This window comes from Alligator mississippiensis, chromosome 3, assembly GCF_030867095.1.
Source record: "Alligator mississippiensis isolate rAllMis1 chromosome 3, rAllMis1, whole genome shotgun sequence".
Classification (NCBI taxonomy): Eukaryota; Metazoa; Chordata; order Crocodylia; family Alligatoridae; genus Alligator; species Alligator mississippiensis.
The window spans coordinates 90,523,568-90,548,673 of record NC_081826.1 but is presented as its reverse complement, the minus strand read 5'-3'; the positions used below and the strand labels follow the sequence as shown (position 1 = coordinate 90,548,673).

At 48.6% G+C, this 25,106-nt stretch overlaps 1 protein-coding gene across 1 annotated transcript in view; it reads right to left on the bottom strand.

Moving 5' to 3' along the window:
* Positions 1-25,106, bottom strand: part of SMCHD1 (structural maintenance of chromosomes flexible hinge domain containing 1) — a 131,470-nt gene that overhangs the window by 105,450 nt on the left and 914 nt on the right. The window lies entirely within an intron of this gene.

The following is a 25,106-nucleotide window of genomic DNA, read 5'->3' as shown; positions in this document are numbered from 1 at the left end:
TCATCTAACAAGGGTTCAAGTGAAGGCACTCCAAAGTGGAGCATCTCCATTAACTTCCGACTACCCAGTGCTGTCTGCAGGATGGGAGGGGGAGAAGGATGCTCTGGGCTGGGGTTTACACAGCCCGAGCTGGAAGGGAGGTAAGTGGACTGGAGCCCTACCTGCCTTGGAGCCCCTGCCCTACCTCAAGCACCCTCTGCCTCCAGCTCAGGCTGGGTAAACCCCAACCTAAAACTTCTCCCCCATCCCATCCTGCAGACAGCACAGGAGCTGGGAAGGGGGGGGGGGGGGGGGAGAGGAGAGGAAGGGGGCTAAGGGAGAGAGGTTGCCAGCAGGCAGCCTCTCTCCAATGGATCAACTTCAAAGTGGACCTCGATTCCCCCCTACACTCACCAAATGAATGTCTGTTGAGGGGGAGAGAAGACTTTCCTTTATTTGCAAGACACATTCCTGTTAATACAGCCCAGCATGCTGCTAGGTTCTCTCTTTTCTTGTTTCGCGCAACAAGGACAAATTGTCAACTCATATTCAGCTTATTGTTTACTATAACCCCCAATTTCTTTGGTACCCTAGGGGACCCATCCAGCTGTGCCCTCTGAAAGTATCTGCCTTGTCTAAGTAATCTCAAACCTGTTCTTCTACTACTCTAAGGCTGTTCAAATCCTTCCCAATCTTTGCTACCAACTATGCTTGTTATCTAGTAACTGATTTTATTCATGAAGACTGACATGGGGGGAGAAAGGAGAAAAGCACTTTAACCGTTTCTGCATCATCTGTAATTAAACTGCCTCCCACATTCCATGAGGGCCTGAAACTTTCTTTGGTCTTCCTCTCCTGACATGCTTGTGGAATCCCTTTTTATTACTTTTTACCTCCCCTTCCAGTTACATCTCAAGTTATGCCTTGGCTTTCCTGGTTTTCTCCTTGCATGCCCATGCAATTCTCTTATACTTTTCCCTAGTGCAGCAAGAAGTATGGATATCTGTTTGCTTTGTCTTTGTGCTGCCATAATTTTTTTTCTAGCAGCACAAAAGGTGAGAAAAGTTGAAGTCTGTTCCCACCCTTAAACTCTTCCCTAGTACTGTGACCAAGTTTCTACTTTTTCAAGGATTCTTTCAAGTTTCAGAAACACATTTAGGACATCACTGTCTAACCAGAGTGGTCTCCTCTTGCACTTCCAATTAGTCTGTCAATCACGATAGCTTGCTTCTGCACCCTTAAAAGGCCTCTTTAAAGGTACAGCCAGCTCTCCTGGACTTCTCCCGTGCCCCTCTGGGCTTCTCCCAGGGGACCCTGCCCATCAGTTCCCCAAGTTAGTTAAAGTCTGCTTTCCTAAAATCCAGTGTCTTTATTTTGCTACTCCTCTTCCTTCCTCCCCTTAGGATCTTGAACGCTAAAATGTTGTGGTCTCCATCACCCAATATACCTTCCTTCCACCTTCACAACCAACTCCTTCCTGTTTATGAGCATCGAATTAAGAGGAGTTCCCTACTACTTGGTCTCTCTAGCATACCTATCGAATAGTTTTCCCCAGCACTCTCCAAGAAAATCCTCCAAGAAAAGAGGCAAACACTCTTTTGATGCCTCCACCCAGACAGGGCCCATGGGGGGTGGGAGCAGCAGCACCCTGCTGCCCCCCCCCCCCCAATCTGCAAGGGCAGCTTGGTGGGGACCCTGCAGCCAGGGGTGGGAGAGGGGAGTGGGAGTCCCCTCGTCTGTCCCTCTTGTGTCCACATTTGGGCCCTGGAGGAGCAGGTGAGGGAGCTCCAGTCCAAGGTCAGCAGGCTAAGGGGAATCAGGGCTGCCGAGGACAAAATTGATGGGTACTTTTGTTCTCTGAAGGGTCAAGAACCTAGTGGAGAAGCCCCTCAGGAGAGACCCTACACAGCAGTATAGCAGACAGTCACCTCCCGAGCCAGGGCTACTTGTGCTACCAGTGTCAGCTCCCCAGGTAGAGCTGAGGAACAGGTATGAGGCCCTGGCAGGCGTGGAGAAGAAGGCAGGTGAGGATGCCTCCAGAGAAGCCGATGCCACTCCATGCACAGTACAGACTGAGTGATACCAGAACACCAAGAGGAGGAGACGCCGGGTCCTTGCCATCAGCAATTCTATCCTGAGAGGAACCGAGGAGCCCATCTGTTGCCCTGATCCCATAGCACGTGAGGTTTGTTGCCTGCCTAGAGCTCGGACTCGGAACATCACAGAGATGATCCCGGACCTCGTCCGACCCCCTGATCAATATCCCATAGTCCTCATTCATGTGGGAACAAATGATGCGGCCAGGAGTACCCCGGACTGCGTAATGAGAGACTATAAGACTCTGGGGGCCAAGCTCAAGGAGAGAGGGGCGCAGATGGTTTTCTCCTAGTGAGCAGATGCGGACGGCACCACAAGCCATGCATGTGTGAGGGCAACTGGCAGCTTCGGAGCTGGTGTTACAGGGTGGGCCTTGGGTTCTTGGACTATGACCCACATTTCTGCACAGAGGACATGCTCAGATGTGACAGGCTTCATCTCTCCCCAAGAGGGAAGCATGTTTTTTCTTCCAGGCTGCTCTTGTACGACGAGCTTTAAACTAGGTTTGCCGGGGGATGGGGATGCATGCAGGTAATACCCAGGTAAATGACAGAGGCCAGGGCAGGCTTAGGAACAAGGGGGTGGCATATGCACCCACAGGAGGCCTCAAATGCCTCTACACAAATGCTTGAAGCATGGGGGAATAAGGAACTCGCCCTCCTGCTAGCTAGCAAAGATCCAGACCTAGTGGGGCTCACGGAGACCTGGCAAGATTCTACTTACGACTGGACAGTGGACATCGAGGGCTATAGGTTGTACAGGCAAGACAGAGCAGGAAAAAAAAAGGAGGGGGTGGAGCTCTCTACATCCAAGAGCAATACACATCCTCAAATGATCAGGATGGGGTCAAAGGAGGGGCAAACTGAGGCGCTCTGGGTAAGAATGCAAGGGGGTCATGGGGAAAGGGACTTGATAGTGGGCATCTGCTACAGACTGCCTTACCAAGGGGATGAGCTGGATCTGGAATTCTCAGGTCAGCTCACGGAGGCTGTAAAGTCAAGGGATGTGGTTGTCATGGGTGACCTAAAATTACCCAGACATCTGCTGGGAGGAGCAGTCAGCCAGGTCTGACTGCTCACGTAGGTTCCTAGCCAGGATACAGGACCTCCACCTAACCCAGGAGGTGTGTAGTCCCACCAGGGGAAATGCCTTGCTGGACCTGGTCCTTGCCACAGGCGATGATCTGGAAGTGGGGGGGTCTGCAGGTACTTGACCACCTGGGAGATCATCACCTGCTGGAATTTACTATTCAGCACAGGGCGATGAAAGCAAGCAGTAAGGCAAAATTTTGTCTTCGACTTCAGGAAGGCTGACTTCAATGAGCTAAGGTAAGTAGGAGAGGCATTGGGGTCTCAGAGCTTCAATGAGATGGGAGTCCAAGACAGGTGGTTGTTCCTCAAGGAGATAATCCTCTGGGCTCAAAGGGAGTCAGTCCCATTGCATACCAAGGGGGGCAGGAGTGCTAAAATTTCATAGATTTCATACACATTAGGGCTGAAAGGGACCTCAGAAGATCATCAAGTCCAGCCCCTAGCCCAAAGGGCAGGAAGTCAGCTGGGGTCATAGGATCCCAGCAAGATAAGCATCCAATTTACTCTTGAAGGTGTTCAATGTAGGTGCTTGAACCACCTCTGATGGCAGGCTATTCCGGACAGTAAAGAAATTCTTCCTTATGTCCAGCCTGAAACGGTCTTGCAGGAGTTTATAACCGTTCGACCTCGTCATCCTTTGGGGTGCTCTGGTGAACAAATGTTCCCCCAGGTACTGGTGGTCACCCCTGATAAACTTATAGGTGGCCATCAGATCACCCGAGCCTGCGCTTTTCCAGGCTAAAGAGCCCCATGGCTCTCAGCCTGTCGTCATAAGGTCTGTTTTCCTGAACTCTGATCATGAGCATGGCTCTTCTCTCAAGCTTCTCCACATGCTTTTTGAATTGTGGAGCCCAAAACAGGATGCAGTACTCCAGCTGCAGCCTCACCAAGGCTGAGTACAAGGGGAGAATTATGTCCCAAGATTTGCCTGAGAAGCATCTATGGATGCAAGCCAGCGTTTTGGTCACTTTACTAGCCGCAGCATCACATTGAAGGCTCATGTTCACCTTGTGGTCTATGATGACCCCCACGACTCGGCAAAGGCATCTAGGAATGCCTGAGGGGGAAAAAAATGCTGATCACAAGGATGCATCTGCTCCTTAACGCTTAAGCCAGACCTTTACCCTTAACCACAAAGATCAAGTGAGAACACCACTTGGGCCCCTGGCCCCCTTCACCCTTGCACCAGGAACCATGTAGTCTCTTTTGACCTGCTCAAAGTTGCTCCTGGACAGTATTATTAGTGATCAAATTGATAAGGAGTATGGGATAGTAGTCAGATGACTTGATGAGTCTCAACAACCTTTCTATGATGTCTCAGATTCAGGCTCTGGGCAGGCAGCACACTTCCTGAACCAACATATAAGGGTAGCAGATGGATGCTTTCGTGCCCAGCAGAAGGGAGTCATGTACTACCACGTGTTACTTCCTCTTGACAGAAGTGGTCTGAATCCTCCATCCCCTCGAAGTGCATGGTTTGGGCTTTCCTGGAGTAGGCTCCCTCTCCTTCTCATCTGATGTTTCATATCTGCTTCCCTGCTAGACAGCAACATTTTTAGAAGAGGAGTGCTCTCTGTTGTCAGAGGTAATAAACTGCCAGCTTCCACCTGCCTGAGCATCTGTCTTCTGTATCTTCCAATGCCTTCTCTGTCTGTCCCTCTTCCATAATATGGAAAAGGAACATCTTTGTGCATTGAGTCAATAAATACCTCATGCTCATGGATGCTTCTGAGCATTATCCATCTACTCATACAGCTCCCTCCTTTACCCAGTTCTTGTGACAGTAGGACAGTCCACCAAGGGGGCTCCTCTCACACTGGTTCCTTCATCAACTGGATTTTTTGTTACCTATCCAGCTTATTTCAATAAACATCTTTTGCATTTTTTTGTAGTTGCCACCACCCAATTCTATAATACCTAGCTTCACAAGGCATTGGAATATGCCACCATACATCTTTGTGTATTGCAGACTGCACAGGGTTGTTGCTTTTGCCCACAAAGGTAATTCATATTTGGTTGGTGATCAACAGTAAAGAAAAAATAGCCAGCTCAAGTAAGTTAACAAAATTTTATTTAAATACTAGACTTGCTAGATTGTGTCAATAGAGAACTATACTGGAGGAACAATATTTCTTGTGAAGGCTAACCTTAAGTAGAATAGCTATTCACTTTGCATAGGACACTGTTTAGACTGACCTACACCTAGGCAGGCTAGCTAGAACAAAAGCGTTCTTTAAAAAAGAAACAAACAACAAAACAAACTGCCCCCCCCCAAAAAAGGTCTCCTAGATTTGTTCTTTGAATGCATCTCAATGTGCATAGCTATCTTCCATAAATACACATAGAAACATTCATGAAGGTGGAAGAGTCACAGAACTGTAGAGAAGACTTAAATTGAAGAGTTCACAAAGGCATTTATGAAAGGGTCTGTTTATATTTTAACTAGTGATGCAATATCTCTATAGACACAAACACTTAATCTTTATTCTTCAGACTTGCAAAAGCTTCAATACAGACTCTACCATACATTTTGAGCATGTATTCAACATAGACAGCTTTTTGTTCATAGTAGTAGTCAAACTGCAATGGAAAAGCCCTAATTCTGTTCTGCAGTCAGCTGGTTCAGAAACGCAGAGCCACCCTTCTCAGACCCCCCTAAGACTTTCTGAAATATCTTCCAAGCTCAGCAAAAGAAATTTCTTTCTATATATGTTATGCTCTGCTACCGGTCAATCCCCTTACAGCAAGATCACCACTGCTGCAACCCCGGGAAGGCCCCAGGACCCCAGGTAAGGCTGCTGGGGCCAGCCCAGTATTGGCCCCAGCCTCCCCTATCCCACCTGGGGTAACCTGCTGTGTGCCAGAGCATGTGTAGCACAGGCATTCCCTGGGGACAACTAGTGGTGGCACACAGTATGCCCTTGTGCTAGTTGTCCTCGGGGCACCAAACATCCACGCGTATTTGGACACACCTGTATTGTTTACTGAAAGAAGTTAAAAGGTTTAGCATTCGCTTACTACAGTGGAAGAACAGGCACAGAGCCAATTACTAACAAGCAACTGACATAATTTTCTGACCCCTTTTATCTTGCAGTAATCAGTTCACTGTTTATACTTGCCATCAGGCAAACCAGGGGTTCACCTATACCAGGGGTCGGCAACCTGTGGCATGCGGCATGGTTTTTATTGGCATGCAGGCTGCTTCCTGCCCCAAGAGGCGCGCCCAGATGGAGCGGCACGTGGCTGCCCGGGAACAGTCTTGTGCTGCCACCAATTCAAGCACTAGACAGAGACCTGCCAGCGCCGGACCACAGCCCTGGAACAACGTGACCGCGCTGCTGACACCAGCCAGGTAAGACCCCCCAGCCCCAACCCTAGCCCGGCCCCGTAATATCACTGAGCTATTGAGAAATGAATCTACAACAGTGATGATGCAGAGAAAATAAGGCACTTACAGTCTAACAGTGTGCACACAACAAGTCAAATATAAGACGACATGCCATACTATAGCATGGAATAGGTCCCACTCAGTGATGCCTTTGAATCAGCTCTACTTGGCTACGCCATGGCTGCACAGCAAAAAATCTAACAAAACCAAACTGAACTATACAAACCGAAACACCCATTGACGGATCTCTTCTTCTTTGGTCGGTAAAGCTCATTTCTAATATTTTTGCACTGCAGTGTGATGTCATAGTCCAAATAATCTGATTTCAGTGCCTAAGGGTGCATTTCCCAGATATAAACTAAGAGGGAAATTATGTACGAATCACCTTCCAGAATTTTCAACACTGGCATGGAGAAAAGGACCTTGGAACACCTCATACTATAAGGTTCCTGATCCCACATCCTAAACAGAACTGCGGAAAAAGGCTCCTTTTGATATCAACTATTACCTTGGAACCACTCCCTTTCACGTGATGTCCATCGCTCCTTCGATCTCAGTCTGCAATTCAGGCTCTTGAATCATGGAAAAATAAAGCTGGAAGGGACCTCTAGATAGAGGTCATCTAATCCAAACCCTTGCCTGAGGCAGGATCATCCCTGCCCAAGCTATCTGATAAAATTCATAATCTAAACCCTACATAACATTATGGTCAACCCTTACAACCCTTGGAGGGTCAGTCCTCCTATTCTCTGTGGAATTCTATCATACCTTACAACATAGACCTAACATCCTAACCTGCCACAGGTAAAGCACTGGTACCATGGCAGCCAATGACCTGCTTCTATAAGAAGTTGTCAATATGTGTTGAAGGGATCCCAGGTAGAGAGCCATGCCCCCTGCTACAAAGGAAGGCAAAAACCCCCACAGTCCATACCAATCTGGCTATGGGGTAAAATTCCTTCCTGACCCCAAATATGGCAATTGGTCTGACCCCAAGCAGAGACGCGAGAACCTTCAGCTTTGGTCCCAGCAGGAGCATTGGCACACCTCACCCAGCTTCACTTGTAGGCAATACCTAGTGCCTCTGAGGAAGACATAAAAACATCCTGACATGTAGTAGAAAGGGAGGTGGGGGCAATGAGCAAAGCCCAGAAGTATGAGAAATACACATAGCAGAACACAGGTACAGCTATGTCTAGATGCTCCCTAGCCAGTGTCTGTCCAACCTCTTCTTGAATGCTTCCAGTGATAAAAGGGAAGTTATCTTCCCTTTTATGCTTACAGTTAGAACTGTAAGCAATTCTAACAGTGAAGAAGTTTTCCTAATATCTAATCTAAACTTATTTTGCTGCATCTTCAAGCCACTGGTCCATATTCCCCTCACCTGTTCTCTCTTGCTGCGGTATCCCTCTTCTTTATGGCAGTCCTTCAAGTATGTGAAAACTGCTATCATGTCCTCTCTTAAGCACCTTTTCTGCAAGCTCAACATGCCTAGCTCCTTCAGCCTCTCCTCACATGATTTGACTTCCAAGCCCTTGATTATCTTTGTTACCCACCTCTGGACCCTCTCCAATTTGTCCATGTCCTTTTTAAAATGTGGACCCTAGAATGCACACAGTGCTCCAGATGAGGCTTAATCAACGCTGAGTAGAGAGGTGCTCCCGTGTCTTGTACCTAATGCTTTTATTGATGCAACCCAAAACAACATTTGCTTTTTGCATATCTGCATCACACTTCACACTGCAGACTCAAATTGTATCTGTGATCTACCAAGACTCCCAAATCCTTTTCCACAGTGCTGCCATCCAGCCAGGTGTCACCCATTTTATATTCGTGTTTTTGATTATTCCTCCCAAGATGTAGCACCTTGCATTTGTCTGCACTCAGCTTCATCCTGTTAGCTCTAGCCCAACTTTCTGTTGAGATACTTCTGAATTGCACTTACATCCTCCAACATGTTTGCAACCCTTCCCAATTTTGTGTTGTCTGCAAACTTGCTCAAGAAGTTTTCTATGCCAGCATCCAAATCATTAATAAACGCATTGAACAGCACTGGACCCACGACAGACCCTTGTGGGACTCCAATGAAATCTCCTGACATTCTGAAGTGAACCAGTTAATGTTACCTTTTACTTACAGCTATTGAGTCAGTTATCTATCCACCTTGTGGTAGTTTTGTCCAGGCTGCATTTCTCCAATCTTTTTTATTAGAAAATCATGTGCGACCTTGTCAAAAGCCTGTTGAAGTCCAGATACACTACATCCACAGGATTCCCCCTTCAACAACTCAAATAGTTACTTTGTCAAAGAAGGAGATCAAGTTTGTTTGACATGATTTTTCATAAATCCATGCTGGCTGCTTGTGATCAGCCTTGTGGCGGGCCAGTAGGGGGCGCTCCTGCGTTGAGCCGCCCACCTCCCTGCGCCCGCCCACCTTCCAGGCTCTGAGTGCCTCCCTGGGGTGCCTCCCGTCCGGCCGACCCCTTCCCTGGAGCACACCCGCTAGGCCTGGGGTTCCCGCTGCCACCATCCAAGGCTCTGGACTCACTTCTGGCTCTGCGCGCCTTGGAGAACACAGGCCTGATCGTCCAGTGGGTGCTAGACCCAATACAAGCACTTGGGGCACTTCCCCAAGTCAGGGGCTATTTAGGAAAGTCTCCCTTAGTCCGCAGACCTAAGGGGCCTCCTTGGCATAATTTAGACCCACCCCTCAATAAGTCTCCCACACCGGTCACAAGGAGAACTTTATTGATTACAGGGGGTAGGGCGGAAACAGGGTAAAAGGTAGAGCAGTATCATAGAAATCTTACAGGAATATCAAAGGAATCCCATAGAGCAAACCAGGGTGGCTGAGGTAGCCGTTTAAACACGCATCTGAGTTACTGAAGCTAAATATCTCATCGGATCTCGAGCAGCTTACTCACTCGCATTGTCCAGAGGTGGTTGTTGTTTCCTCTGGAGGCAGGGCACTCTTGGAGCCTGCAGTGATGAGGAGAGAGCCAGGTTCAGATTCACCTGGATGACCGCATGGCTAATGGCTGCCTTCTTCTTGGACCGGGCCCTTAAATAACCTCTCTGACCTCAGCAGCCCGGTCCAATCGAAGCTGCCAATACTGGCCACAAACCGACCAATCTCCCAAGCATCCCTGGCTACCTGGGCCCACGGAAGGCTGGGTCCTCTGAGCCTCTCAGGATGAATGAGATGCGAGGGGGGCAAAGAAGGTGTTCACTGCATCAATCTTCTGCCAGAGGGCCAGCAGGAATGAGTCCAGTTTATAAGCATCCCAATGGATAACAATCCCACGGATGGTTTCATCCTCTACTACCTGGCCCATCTCCCATGACTTTATGATGATCATTGCCACAGGCTCCGAGATCTCCTCTACCAGCTCCTTTGGTACCCTGGATTTAAGTTCATCCAGCCCTGATGACTTGAATTCATTCAGGCCTAACAGAAGCTCTCTGACCATCTCTTCTGTCATCTCATCCCTCACCTTTCCCCCTTCCTTATCCAGATAATCCTTAATAGGTGTCTGACAGCAACTTTTTTTTTTTGGTGAAGATTAAAGTCAAATAGCTGTTGAGTAGATCCTCCTTTATTGCATTTTCTATTAGGAGCTCACCCTGGCTTGTTTGGACCCATAGCTCCCTTGGTCCTTCTTTTCTGTGCTACGTACTTATAGATTCTCTTCTTGTTGTCCTTAACCTCCTTTGCCAGGTGCAGCTTGTTCTTTATCTTTGTCTTCCTGATTTTGTCCCTGCAGGTTCTATTTTCTGGTACGCTTCCTTGGTGACCTGCCCATTCTTCCACTGCCTGCATACTTTCCTTTTGTATTCACGGCATTTTAAAAGCTTCTTGTGCAGTCACGTTGTTCTTTTCCCATTCTTCTTGTGCTTCCATTGCATCAGAACAGTTTCTTGCTAGGCTTCCAAAACTGCCATTTCTTCTCCACAGACTGAGACCCTGTAGTGGTGGAGAAGCTTGTGTGTCCCAATGATTCTCAGTGCTATGTCGTCTCATACTCCTGGCAGGACCACCCATGGTGAGCAGGCCTGAGGGGGGAAGCTCCAGACAAACCCTGGTCCAAACTTCAAGTCCTCAATGACAGGTCAAGCAGAAGAAAATGTCAGGATCTCAATGGCTGTAAGGGTGGAAGAAGGCTGGAGCAAGATGGAGGTCCCCATCATCTAGGGTTCTCCCATGCCACTGGGATCACATCTCTACTCTGTCAAGACTAGGGGTGCACCGATACAGATTTTTTGGGTTGATACCGATGGACAATTATTAAAAAGTCATATCGGCTGATAATGATCCAACTGCTGATATGCAGGCCGGGAGTTTGGAGAGTAGCATCTGGCTGGTAAATCCATTAGTGAGAAGGGGCGTGGGGGACAGATCGAGAACCCTGTGGTGAGGAAGGGTGTAGGACTAGAACTGGGGCAGGCACTGCCCATCCAGGGTGGCATGTGGGACCGAGCCACGAGCAGCTTGTCTGGGGCATGGGGGGAGATGTGGGGCTCCCGCCATGCACCCCTGAGAGGCAATGGGGGGCCATGTGCCTCCTAGATCTGTGTGCAGGGCTAGGGTGGGCTGCTGCTGCGGCCGCGCCAGCTTCCTCCCGGGGGGGGAGGGGGGGGAGAAGGGAGTGGGTTGGGCCGAGGCTGCACTTGGGCTCTGCCCACACCCCACCCTGGCTGCACAGCACCTGCCCCTGCCCCAGCTACACTCCCTCCCTCACTGCAGGGGCCCTCGATCTGCCCCCGCTTCACCCAAACAGACTTACTACCCAGATGCTGCTCTCCAAGCTGCCAGGCTTGCCGCATGCGTGAACACAGCATTTATTGGCGACATTAAATCAGCCACATCAGCCAAAAAAAGTTGATTGCCAATATTGTCCATTTTCCTTTTATCAGTACCAATACGATATAGTACCAATGTACCTCTATTCAAGACTGTATGGTTGCGTTTCCATGCACCAGCTTCCTCATGTTAAGACACATGCAGGGCTACAGGAAACAATACAGCCCCCCCATACCAATCTCCAAAAGCCCTACAGGATGGATGAGTGGAAACAGAAATAGAACTGGTGAATCTGGCAGTTTCACAGTAGTTAGAGGTCAGAAGGGACCTGAACAGATCATATAGTCTAACCCACCCCCGGTCACTGGTTGGAGCACACGTTGGGATCACATGACCCCAGACGGGTATTGATCCAACCTCTTTTTGAATTTACCCAAGTGAGGAGTGAGGACCACTTCCCTAGGAAGTTGGTTCCAGATCCTAGCCACCCTGACAGTGAAATAGTGCCTCCTAATCTCCAGCCTGAACCTATTCTCTAGCAGCTTCTGGCCATTGTTCCTCGTCACCCCAGGTGCTGCTGGGGAGAATAGGGCTCTTCCTATTTGCTGCTGATCTCCCCTAACGAGTTTGTAGGCAGCCACCAAATCCCCCCTCAGCCTCTGCTTGCTGAGGCTGAACAGGTTCAGGTCCCTCAGCCTCTCCTCATAGGGCCTGCCCTTTTGCCCTCCAACCAAGCGGGTGGCCCCCCTCTGAACCCTCTCAAGGCAGGCCACATCCTTCTTAAAGCGTGGTGCCCAGAACTGGACGCAGTACTCCAGTTGAGGCCGGACCAATGTCGCACAGAGGGGGAGTATCACCTCTCTGGACCGGCTTGAGATGCATCTTTGGATGCACAACAAGGTGTGGTTGGCTTTGCTGACTACGGTCTGGCATTGGCAGCTCATGTTCATCTTGGAGTCAATAATGACTCCAAGATCCCTTTCTACCTCTGTGCTCACAAGGGGGGAGCTTCCCAGCTTGTATGTATGCTGTGGATTCCTTCTCCCCAAGGCCAGCTCCCTGCATTTATCTACATTGAAGCCCATCCTATTAACATCTGCCCACCTCTGTAGTCTAAGTCTAATTGCAGCCTCTCTCTCCCTTCGAGCGTGCCTACCTCTCCCCCCCATCTTGGTGTCAATGGCAAACTTGGACAATGTGTTTTCCACCCCTCGTCCAAGTCGCTGATGAAGATGTTGAACAGTGTGGGCCCCAGGACCGAGCCCTGGGGGACACCACTATTCACATCCTGCCAGGTCGAGTATGACCCATCCGCCACCAGATTTGTAGTCTCCAGCCACAAATCTGCATACAGGTGGTGGAGGCCTGATGGTCTTCTTGTATCTTGATTGAGATGGGTGCAGTTTTGCAGTTGCTACCGTGATTGAGCAATCCTATTCAGGATCCCCCTTGATCACTCCACACAAGGAAGGGGCAAGAAAAGGTACCATAAACCTAGGCCGTCTTATCTGCTCCTGGCTGCATAATCATGTCTAGTAGGATTGCTTTCTCTGTGGTCAAAAACATCATAAGATGACAATGATTTTTGCAACCTGAGATGTTCACACCTTGATGAATAACCAAGACAACGAACAACCAGAAAGAACTGCCAGAGTCTCCAGGGAACTAGTGAGATACAACATTGACACTGCAGAGTGAGATTAGATGACTGGATGATGGTCAGTTTAGGTAAAAGGGTGGGTGGAAGCTATGCCTTCTTTTGAAAAGAGAACCGGGCCCAGGACAGGTAAGTTCATGGCATCAGCTTTGCCATCAAAAATCAGCTCATCAGTCAACTTATGGAGCTTCCGGTGGGCGTTAATGCCCTCCATCTTAAACTCAGCAACAACCAGTATGCCACAGCCATTAGAGTGTACAACTATAACAAGTGGGCACCCCAGGGCCATCTACATGTAGACCTACCCACTTGTCTTAGAGCCAGCCACCTGCCTCCTCACCTGCCATGCCTTGATGTTACTAATGATCCTATGTTAATTGTCATGACCCAAAGGTCTGATTTTTTTTTGTGTGCGCTTCGGCACTAAGAATTATCCCCATGGGTTTGCAACTTCATTGCACGGAAGAGTTCTGCTGCGCAGAGAACCCGCGTGCAAAGGAGTGTTCCCGCCACTTTGCAGCGATCTTTGCAGGGTGCATTTCCTTTGCAACACAGAAATGCATGGTGCAAAGATTTCCCGCTCGTCGTATGCAAATTCGTGCCCCACAATTGGCTAGTTCTAAATTATTCACACGTGGCGGCTAGCGATTGGCCTGCTAGCCGTATAAGAGGCTCGAGCAGTTTCCGCCCAAGCCGAAGAGGACTCCGCATCCATCTCGTGGGGACTCTGGGTGTGCGCAGCAGGGTAATAGAAACCCTGTGTGTCGCTCAGAGGAGTTTGGCGGCCTGATCCACCGCCCACCTCTTCCCGTCTTCGAACGGAGCCTACTATAAGACGTAATGACGAGTTTAATGCGCGCTTGTCCTGGACATCTGGAGTTTGTCGTGTTCTGTCTGCGTGGAGCCTTGCAACCTCCACGTGTGTTCGTGTTTTTTGTTGTAACCGCAACTCAAGCAAGTTCTCAGCCTACACCACGACCATCTCGGTGCAAGTAAAATAATCTTAAAATCAACCGTTACGTGTCTGTGCCTAATTCTAGCTCGGCGCCCACCCTCTCCGACCTGGCCTGCCCCGGGCTGCTGGCCACAGCCCACGTGCAGAGCGACGAAAGCGACCCGGGGTCAGACCCGGCGCGCACATTAATCAGGCGGGAGGCTGCTCATTTATTAGGGCTGTGCGAAGCTTCAGTCGCTGATTTGATTTGAATTGAATCACGAGACCCTTTAATCTCTCTGAATCAAATCGGAACCCTCCAAATTGATTCGGAAAGAGCTGGAGATGGACACAGCTTTACATGTTTTTTCTACATAGCTCAAGGTACCAGGCGGCTTGTTAACGCTGCGACGGTGGGGCAAACGAGGTGTCCCACAGGAGTGTGGTAGGGTTCCCAGTGTGCTAAGCAGCAGACTCAGAAGTGGACCAGAAGAACTTTCAGGTCTGCTGGGGAGTGCACAGGGGGGGCTTGCCTCCTGGGTCTAGGAGGGGGCACCCAAGGTTCCCCCGTGGCTGATTGCCGAGCTGGGAGGGGGCCAGGGGAGCCCCAGCACACTCAACCGCGGACCTGGAAGTAGACTGGAAGTACTTCTGAGTTGGTCACTGAGCATGCAGGGAGTCCCCCACGCTTCTGTTCATGAGTTGCACTTGGTACCTTAAGGTAGGTAGAAAAAACATTTAAAGCTGTGTCTATGGCCAAACTGCCAATTCTCTGAATCAGCATTGAATCTTTACTGCCTGTACCATCCATCAACACCGATACAGATTTTTTGGGTTGATACCGATGGACAATTACTGGAGTTGATCAACACCAAGACTGGTTCCATGAGTGAAACACCAAGTTCCAAGCCCTTCCTGACTGGAAGAAAAGAGCTCATTCTGTTTGGCAAGAAAATAGCTTATTTAAGCAAAAGAAATAGATGTATCCACTTGTCAAAGCTGAAGTTCAAAGGAGGATTCAGGAAATCAAAAAGTAGTGATGGCAAGATAGAAAGTCTAGTTTGCTGACAAACATGACATGCACAGCTTGCAACAAATGCCATCTACAGCCTAGTTTCCCATGGTCCTGCTTTTGCAGGAGGGCTTGATGTGCTTCAAAGGCAATGAATCTATCCATGTTGAATGGAAAGAGCACTTTGAGGCACTCCTGATCTGAGTCTACTGTGGCAGATACCACCATTGAATCCATGTCCCAACACCCTTAAAAGGGATTCCTCGTCAATCCTCCTAGCCTAGAAGTCTGGCATACCATCAAGGAAATCAAGAACAAGGCTACTGGACCAGATGGCATACCTGCTGATATCTACAATGCTGGTGGTGAGGAACTGGGACTGAAACTACACCAATTTGTTCTACGCATTTGGAACAAAGAGATGCCTGGGGACACAAGGAATGCCAACATCATGACTGTCTTCGAGAAAGGAGATAAGTCTGTTTGTGGGAACTATCAATGTATTACTTTCCTTTCCACAGCAGGGAAAAATTCTTGCCTGCATCCTCCTCTACCATCTTCTACCTCTTGCTGAAGAAGTCCTGCCAGAATCTCAGTGTGGTTTCAGACCATCCCATGAGACAATTGATATGGTCTTTGTTGCCCATCAGGTCCAAGGAAAGTGTTGGGAACATCAGGACCTGTATATGGCCTTCACTGATCTCACTAGGACCTTTGATTCCATCAAAAGTGATGCCTTGTGGAAACTACTGGCCAGATTTGGATGTCCAGAAAAGTACATCAATGACCTGAGGCTTCTCCAAATGACTGTGCCTGTTCTACGCAGTGGATTGAGACAGATATATTTGTCATCCGAACTGGGGTCAAGCAAGGATGCGTCAACTCTTTTCTCCATTTTTTTTTGACAGTCATCTCAGCTCTCATTAAGGGCCACTTTGTTTCTGGAATCAGCACGGAATATCAAATGGATGGAGGGCGAATTGAGTCAGTGATCATTAAGTTCCAACTTCTCTCAGTCAGACAGGAGCAGATGCCCAACTCTCAACTCCCAACACAAATACTCTAGCTTAGTAACAGCCTGAGATCTAGTGGCGGCCAAAGGGAATGCTACAAGGACACAAGGAAGGCATACCTCCAGAAACCAGGTACCAATGTCAAGACTTGGGAGGAGTTCGCTACTAACCAGCTCCAATGGCACCGCAACTTCAACCAAGCGGCTACCCGTTTTCAGATCCAGCATCTTACCCTCAAAACAGAGAAAAGAAAAGGAGAGAAATCCTGGCCTATGGCCTACCCTCTCCTGCAGAAAGAACTGTAACTTCTGCAGATGGGTCTGTGGCTCAAGGATTGGACTCTTAAGTCAACTCAAGACCCAATGAGCGGTAGTAGACCTCATCCTCAAAATTGAGGGATTGCCAATGATGGCTGCGTTCTTTAGAAGTCCTAGCCCTCCCGGATCACTCCATTTTTCAGTCTTTCTTCCCATGGCACCATGCCTAATAACTCCGAGTCAGATGAAATCTGCCTTTTTGAAATCTAGCATCCTAGTTTTGCTGACCTCATGCTTTCCCCATCACAGGATCTGGAATTCTATCGTACCGTGATCAGCTCCTCCCAAGTTAGCCATCACCACAGCATGGTCCATACCAGCCCTTTAATCCCTTTGCCTTAAATTGTATACTAGTTTTTTTCTTAATATTGCTCATTCAAAATGGATGACATGGCTGAAGACAATTTGGTACAAGGAGGCTGCAACCACAAGAACTCATAAAGGGATTTGTGGTAGGAACTGCTTCTTTGTACAAAAAGAAATTCTAAATATTCAAAGCTTTGTTTTATAAACAAACTTATAAGTACACATGTAAGTTCCAAAACATCGAGGTAATTCCACAAAGATCAGATGTTCCTTCAAGAAACCATTCAATTACTTTATATATCCTCCTTTGCTTAAAATGGAATAACTAATGATCAGTATAAGAAGCTAAAAGTTAAAAGTTCTAAGACTTCTTCAGAAATTTACAAAATTTTTTACAAAAGGGTAGATAGATATAACCAACTGAAATATTTGCGCTAAAAACTGACATTAAAAGTGAGGACAAAAAGGACCCTTACAATCCAGGTTTAGAGGACTCTCCTTGATGACTTTACAGCAGGGGGTGCAACCCCCTAGACCAGCAGTGTTTGATCCTCAGCTCACGGTGCCATGTCACCCACCCCACAGGGCTCCCCTGTTTTGGAAATTTAGTGTTGGGGAAGCACTTGCCTGCTGCCAGATTTCTGGACCTGTGGGGAACCCTGGGCCATGCGCACTGGATCAGACACCCAATCCCAGAGTACAGGGCAAAGCATGGGTGACAAAAAGGTTGAGCACTAGTGCTCTAGACCAGTTATTTTCAGCCAGGGTACTGAGAGATCCCATCAGAGATACTATGGCATGAGTACTGTGATTGCAGCAGTAATGGCAACCAGTTGAGAACCACTGAGACAAGCTGAGGCAGCACCAACTGGTTCTCACCTACTGATGCCACCACATTCAAGAGTTACAGACAGAGATGTGGATTTTCTGGAAAACTTTGAGCCTATCTTTGATTAGGGAAAAAAATTACATACGGCATACTTAATGAGATTTAAATGTTATAGTCAAAACACATTTAAAGCTTTATGTAGAAAGAAATTATTTTTATTGGAATACTTGTAAATATGTAAAGACAATACACAATAACATATACTTCCCTTACATTTTGTTTAAATTTAAGAAAAAAAAAAAAAAAAGGCACTGAAAACTGTTGACACTAATTTTAGCACACCCAAAGAACTGTGCGTATGCCATAGTTGTCCACTCATCTGCTTCAACAGAGTTCAACTCTCTTCCACTGAGGTCATTGTGGCACCTCCAGTTTCACTGTTTCTATCTGAAGAAACACTTGCACTACTTATTAGTTCCACTTCTGAATCAGACTTGCCTCAATCTGATTTTGAACTACTTGAACCACATTCTCTCTCATTAAAGGATGGTTTTACCAGTGAGCCTCTGGGCAAAGGCTACTTATCATCACACTGCTTCTTCTTCACTAATTGTGCTTCTGACTGATTCTCCAGAAGCAGGAGATTTTGAGAAATAGAAACAAACTTAGCAGTGCATTCATTCATTAGTCTATTCCTCTTTTTTGTCCTGATTGAGCTGAAAGCCTTTCAGGAAGGCTCACAAGAAGCTACTGTTGGTGGAATGCTTAGGATTTTTAGAGCAATCCCGGACAACAGTTGGGCGTTACAGTATCCCTTCCACCGTGTGAGAGTAAATATATTCTCTGCTGTGCGCCAAATGATGTCTTTGCTCCAAAGCTTTTCTTTTGCACAGTACTCAGCAATGTCTGCCATCACAGAGATTTCAATGATGTTGGGGACATTCTTAGCTACTTCAATAATCGTATCGAGAGTAGATAATTCATCTTCTGATAAGTGTTGTCCTCCGCATTGAGGATCCAAAAGGTTTGCTGCCAAATGAACTGGATGAGAGCAAAACTCAGATTTCTTAGTAAACATTTGTTTTACTACTTATTTTTCTTTTTCGGAGAGAGGTAAAGAAAGCAAAAGCTCAATTAGATTTTCATTCAGTTATCTCTGGAGTATTTGAAAGGCTTGGTGTATCTCCTTCAAGTTTCCTGATAGCCACTGAAACTGGTAGTAGCAACCTGAATGCTCCTTGAACTCTAACCCAGAACACATCATTGTTGAGAACTTGCTTCTGACTATTCAAAGGAATAATCTGGGATACTGTGTCATCTACTGAAGCACACTGCAAACAGTTCTATGTGCACATATAAACACTTTGTAGCTGAGCCCCATCTAGTTTATCCTGGCAATAAAAGTGCACTTTCCTTTCCTTGCCTCTTTCTGTAATTTCTTCACAGTCTTTGTTTGTATTAGCAACAAAATTGTTGAATACCTTCACAATCGCTTTGCAGGGTGCCAATATTGTCTTCATTGTATTGACACTTACTGTGTCCTTTGCCAGAAGATTCAACCCATGAGCAAGACAGCCAAATACTATTAAATGAGGACATTTTGCCATTCAGCTTTCATGTTACTTGCATTGTCAGTTACAAGGGCTTGTACCCTGGAGGGACCTGCACTTTCAATCTCTTCAGTCAATAATTTGGTTATGTATTCACCTGTATGATGAGAAGATTTGGTAGCAATTGCTCTCAGGAATATTGGTTCAGGTGTTGCTAACAATGTTCAATAAAGGATTTCCTTGTATATCAATCCATCCATCTTACATCAGTCAGTGAGTATGCTTGACCAATCCTTTGAATAACCATTTTTTGAATTCTGCCATACTTTTTAATCTAAGAAAGAAGGTGATAAGCAATAACGTGATGGTAACTGATTTGATGGACGATTAGCATAATACAGCAGCAGCATAGGCACATTAATTAGGCAGCGCATACAGCTAGTATGCAACTAGTGATGCAATATCTCCATAGACACAAACATTTAATCATTTCTCCTCAGACCTCTCAAATATTTCAGTATAGCCTCTACCAAGCACTTTAAGCAGTTCTCAACATACACAATTTTTTTGTTCATAGAAGTTACACCCAGAAGTTAATTCCTCCAAGAGTTTACAGTCTAAAAAAGCAAGAGTGTAATGTCTGAGAAAAAGATGTTTTAGTCCAGTGGTTGTCAACCAGGGATACACATACATACCCCTAGGGGTACTTGTCGTAGGGGGTATGCAGAACTCTGCGTGCATGCACGCAGCTGCAGCACATCACGTGGGTGGCCAAGAGTGAAGCTCAGCTACGTGGAGAGCAGCCAGGTCTGGCTGGTAAATTTGTCGTGTGGGAAGGGAGTGGGGCTGGGGCATGGGCTGCCCAGCCAGGAAGGGGCATGGGACTGAGCCATGTTGGGCAGCTCCCTCTGCTACCTGCACTCCCACGAGGGCGGGGGGGGGGGGGGGCAGGTGCCCTGGATCTGCACGCAGGTACTACCCAGCTAGAACAGAGCACAGGACAGAGCTGCAAGTGGCTCATCCGGGGGGGGCAGAAGGGTGACGGCTCCCACTACTGCATGCACCCTGGGAGGATATGGGAAGTAAGTGCCCCTGGATTTGCACATGGGGTGTGCCCCCCACACCATGCCCCTCCCCAGCTGGGCAGTCCCTGCCCCACTCCATCCACCCCACTGTGGCAGCTCACCCTGCACACAAATCGGGGGACACATGCCCCATGGGGATGTACGCAGCAGTGGGAACCACTCCCCCCTCCCCCTCTCCAGACGAGCCACTTGCAGCTCCATCCCACATCCCACACCACCCCAGCTAAGCAGTGCCTGCCCCTGCCCCATATCCTTCCTCACCACAGGCCCTCTATTTGCCCCCTGCCCTAAAAACAAGAAAAAATTTAAAGGGGTACATGAGCTGAAACTTTGAGACAGAAGGGGTATACTTGTTAAAAAAAGGTTGAAAACCGCTGTTTTAGCTTATTGTTTTTGGTTATCAGTAGTAGCAATATTAATGGCTTGTCAGGACAGGAAGTTATCATCAGGAATCCAGGTTTTCCATTTCCCACAGAAAAATAGAGAAAACCACGGATTTCCCGTTTTTATCAGAGAAAACGTGGATTTTCTCTTTTAGCAGAGAAACCCATGGATTTCCCCTTTTTGCAAAGAGCTCTGAAGGCTGGCTGAATTCCAGCCTGCAAGAGCTGTTTGCAAAAGGGGCAAGGAAACTCCCTACCCCTGCCCTGAGTGGAAGGGAGAGGGAGAAGGCTGGGGCCTGATGCTCGCACTTAACAGAGGCTGCTTCAGGCTCATTCTTCTTGGAGGTAAGTGGGTCTTGGGGGTTGTGGGATGGGGCAGGACTGTGAGGGGAATCTGGCTGGGGGCTGAAAGAGCAAGGATGTTTGCAGCCAGCTGGGCACTCCAGCCGGGAGGGGTTTGCAGCCTCCCCACTCCAGGATAAAGTGCCTGGCTGGCTGCAAACCCTCGCCACTCCCAGCCAACTACAAATCACTCTTTCCGGCCGGAGTGCCCAAGTTGGCTGGGGGCTGACGGAGCGGGGTGGGGGGGGCTGCAAACCCCCTCCCTGCCCAGAGTACCCAGGGGGCTGTGAACCTCCCCCGCTTCTGGCTGGAGCGCCCAAGCTGGTTGGGGGCTGAGGGAGTGGGGAGCTTTGCAGCTGGCTGGGCACTCCAGTTGGGAGGCAGGGAGTTTGCAGCCGCTCCCCCAGCCAGCTTGCGCACTCTCCAGCCGGGTTGGGGGGGGGGGGGGGGTGCAGCCAGCTGAGCACTCCACACCCCCCTAGTGTGCCCAGTCAGCTGCAAACCCTTGATTGCAAATGCTGGTTCCCCACCCTACTGCCCTCCCCCAGGCCCTCCAGATGGCAGCATGAGACTGGCATAGCAGGGCACAGCGGGGCCATGCAGGAAAGCTGCCCTGGCCATGCTTCCTCTGTGTGTATGGGGGCAAATCAAGGTTGCGCCCCTCGCAGCTGCCCCCACCTGCAGGGGAAGCGTGGCCAGGACAGTGTGGAGCTCACAGTGGCAAGCAGCTTTTGTGTACATCCCTCTGCGTGCTGCCACGTCGGGTTGCACACGCTGCACTCTGGAGGGCAGCAGGGTGGGGAGCATGATCCCAGAGCATGCACACACCCTGCCCCTGTCCCTCACAGATCTCAGGGGTGCGGGTCCCCTCTGCCCCCCAGGAGTGCACACTGCAGCCAGGAGCTGGCCCTACCTGAGCCTGCAGCAAGCAAGCAGCAGGGGGGGGAGCCAGCTCATGCTCCTGCTGCAGCAGCTGCTGCCTTCCATTGGGGGCAGGGAGCTGTGGACCTAGGTCCCTGGACCCATAGCCCTGGCAGCTGGCCCCAGCCCTCCTGCAGGGCTGGGGGCAGGGGCATTTAATTTGAACCATGGATTTTGGGATTTTTAATCAGAGAATTTGTGATTTTTTATCACGGAAAACCAGGATCCCTAGTTACCATATACTTTTTGGGTACATCATAGCAAAAGGCAAGCTTTAAAGACATGGAAGTAAAGGTGGCAGCTTATAGAATATTTTGACATTACGTGAAATAATGGGAGAAAATGAACAAACAGACAACAGAAGTTAGTCTTCCTGGCAAAACAAAATCAGAAGTCAAACTCACATACTCATAATACGGCAAAAACATAGAATGTGATTAGGGTATGGAGAAAACTGAAGATCATGCGTGTATGACACAAGGAAAGAAACATGGAATAAAATCGCATAGAAATATTAAGTACAACAAGCCAGGAAGCTCCTTTTTTTTCTTTACATATGGTAATGTATCTCATGCATCCTATTTTTGCAAGGTACCCAAAAGAAAAACAAAAACTTTCCATGGATATTGGTAAACAGCAGAAGCCTGAGGTCTTTAGGGCTGGGGGCTGCACCCTGGAGGCTACATGCTGAGGCCCGTGCGCTGGGGCCCAATCTAATGACAGCACCAGGGAGCACATGGCAGGCCCGATGCAGCATGTTAACTTTGGGAGCTGTAAAGAGAGCCAAGGACCAACCCAGGAAGCTGGCACACAAACCTGACATTTGGGACAGACCAACCCTGATACAGCACAAAGTTGGGGAGGGATGGCTCCCTATGGTTGCAGAAATTTGCAGCAAGGGAGCATGGAGGACTGTGGCTCCCCCATACTGTGGGACTGTTAATTGCTGTGGCTCCCAAAGCTGCAACATTTACTACTGCCACTGCTCTGTCCCTCTCCCCCTAAGTTTCCAGACTCACAAGACTTCCTTGCATAGAATGCACACCCAAAATTTCCCCAGCTGGCTTTTAGGGGGGTAAAGGGTAGGTGCAGTCTATATGCAAGAAAATACAGAAATCTGTGTAATAACTTGTTGCAATCACGAAGATTGGAAACAAGTTGGGGCTGAAGATGGCTTTTGACAACAAAAACTGAAATGAAAACCTGGATCCTGAAGACCTGATACCAGGAGCAACAGCAAGATTCAAACACATCTAGCCAGCATAAGGCAAAGAAGGGGCAGATACTAGAATCTAGCCTTTGGGGGAGGCGGGTAAGCCCAGCCCACTACCCACATTGCCACTCAGTCCCATCTCTTCAACATCAACTAATCAATTCCACTAGAGCTGCAGCTACACTGTGGTGCCAAGGCGTGTCACTGGGACGTTCCTGAGTAGCCCCAAACCAAATGCAAAACATGCTAGTGAAGCCCCCCATGGAGTATCCCCAGCATCCCCACGTGAGTCTTGAGTGCGAGGGAGCACTGCGCTTGACCATGGTGAAGCCAGGCAATCAGTTAGGCCAAGCTCTGGGTCACAACCCAAAGTTGTGATTTTTGTTTGTGTGCGCTTCAGCACTGCTAAATTATTTTCCCGCTAAATAGCAGCTTCTTTGCATGGTGGAGTTTTCTGCTGCAGAAGAGAACCCCGGTGCAACGGAGAATTTCCCGCCAATTTGTAGCTTTCTTTGCATGGTGCATTTCTTTTTGCATCTAAGAAATGCTCGGTGCAAAGAGTTCCCGCCATTTGTATTCAAATTCGAGCCACATTACTGGTTCACATTAAATTATGCATACGTGGCGGCTAGTGATTGGCTTGCTAGCCGTATAAAGAGCTTGGGTGGTTTCTGCCCAAGTCGGAGTGAGAGAAAGAAAAACCTTCACCTTGTGTGAAGATCTCTAAGCGCTGCGGATCTTTACGGACCCAACGCATTTCTTAAAAGGCAACAGGGGCCTAACCAGCCTCTAGCCTCTCCCCGTTGCCGATAGATTCCTAGACGTATCCCTTCCTTCGTACAAAAGAGACGGACCCCCGGAGCTTCAACAACTCCACGGGAGAGAGCGAACTTGTCGTAATCCTCCAACGAGGATTTAAGCGGAGCTGTGCCTGGAAAACTGTCCAGCCTACACCATGACCAACTTTGGTGTAAGTAAACAATCTTTAAATCAACCACTACGCGTCCATGACTAATTCTAGCTCGCCCCCGGTCTTCTCCGACCCTGCGTGCCCGGGCTGCTGGCCACGGCCCACATGCACAAAAGAGCCCGGATCACTCCTGGCCCGCACACTCTCTAGTAAAAAAAAGCGACTGCCTTCTTTCTTTTTACACTAGGACTTGTCTTAAGTACAAAAAAAAAAATCTACATTACAAATCCCATGGCCCATCTTTACATTTTCCCCACAACCAGCCCTCAACTCCACAGAGTCATAGAAAAGTAGAGCTGGAAGGGACCTCCAGAAGTCACCTAGTCCAACCCCTGCCTGAGGTAGGATCATCCCTATACAAACCACCCTATACACACCATAATTTAATCTCTACATAACATTAGTCAACCCTGACAACACAGACCTAAACACCATAACCTGCTGCAAGTAAAGCAGGGGAACCACTGCAGCCAAAGTCCTGCCTCTATGAAATGTTGTCAACAGATGCGGTCAAGAGGGCAGTAGAGGTCCACACCCCCCACTACAGAGGAAAGCAAACCCCACCATGGTCTGTACCAATCTGACCATGGAGTAAAACTCCTTTCTGACCCCAAATATGGTGATCAGGAACCTCCAACAGGAGCACTGGTGCACCCCAGTCACCACTCCTTGGCTGTAGCCAACACCAGTGCCCCTGAGGAAGCTTTAAAAACACCCCAGCACATAGCAGGAGGGAGGAAAACCAGCACAGCACAGCAGCACGTAAAATGCCTATGTTCTCTTACTGGTGTAACTCCGGGGCAGACAAACTCTGGCCCGGGGCCCAGACTGGGAAATGGAGTTTGCTGCTGAACCAACAGTCTCTTGCTGCATGACTGCCCAGTTTCCATGGGGCCAAAGTTTTCATGGAAATCGGCTCCAGCAGCACTGGCAGAGCAGGTGGCTGGGTGGATAGCTGCTCCGGGGCTGGGATCTTGCAGCGGCGACAGGCGGAGCCAGGGCAGAGCTGCAGTCCGCGGTCCGCAAGCCCCAGGCAGGAGCGTGCAGGCAGTGAATTGCAGGCATAGCTACACCTAGATCCTAGTTACCTTCTTCATTGTGACTTTGTATTAATAAGAGAAAGCTTCAAGGAAAAAAAGGCAAAACCCCAGCGGTGCACTGGGTGTGGAAGGGAACCATCCCCCCTGCATTCTCCTCGAGGGAAAAAACCAAAAACCC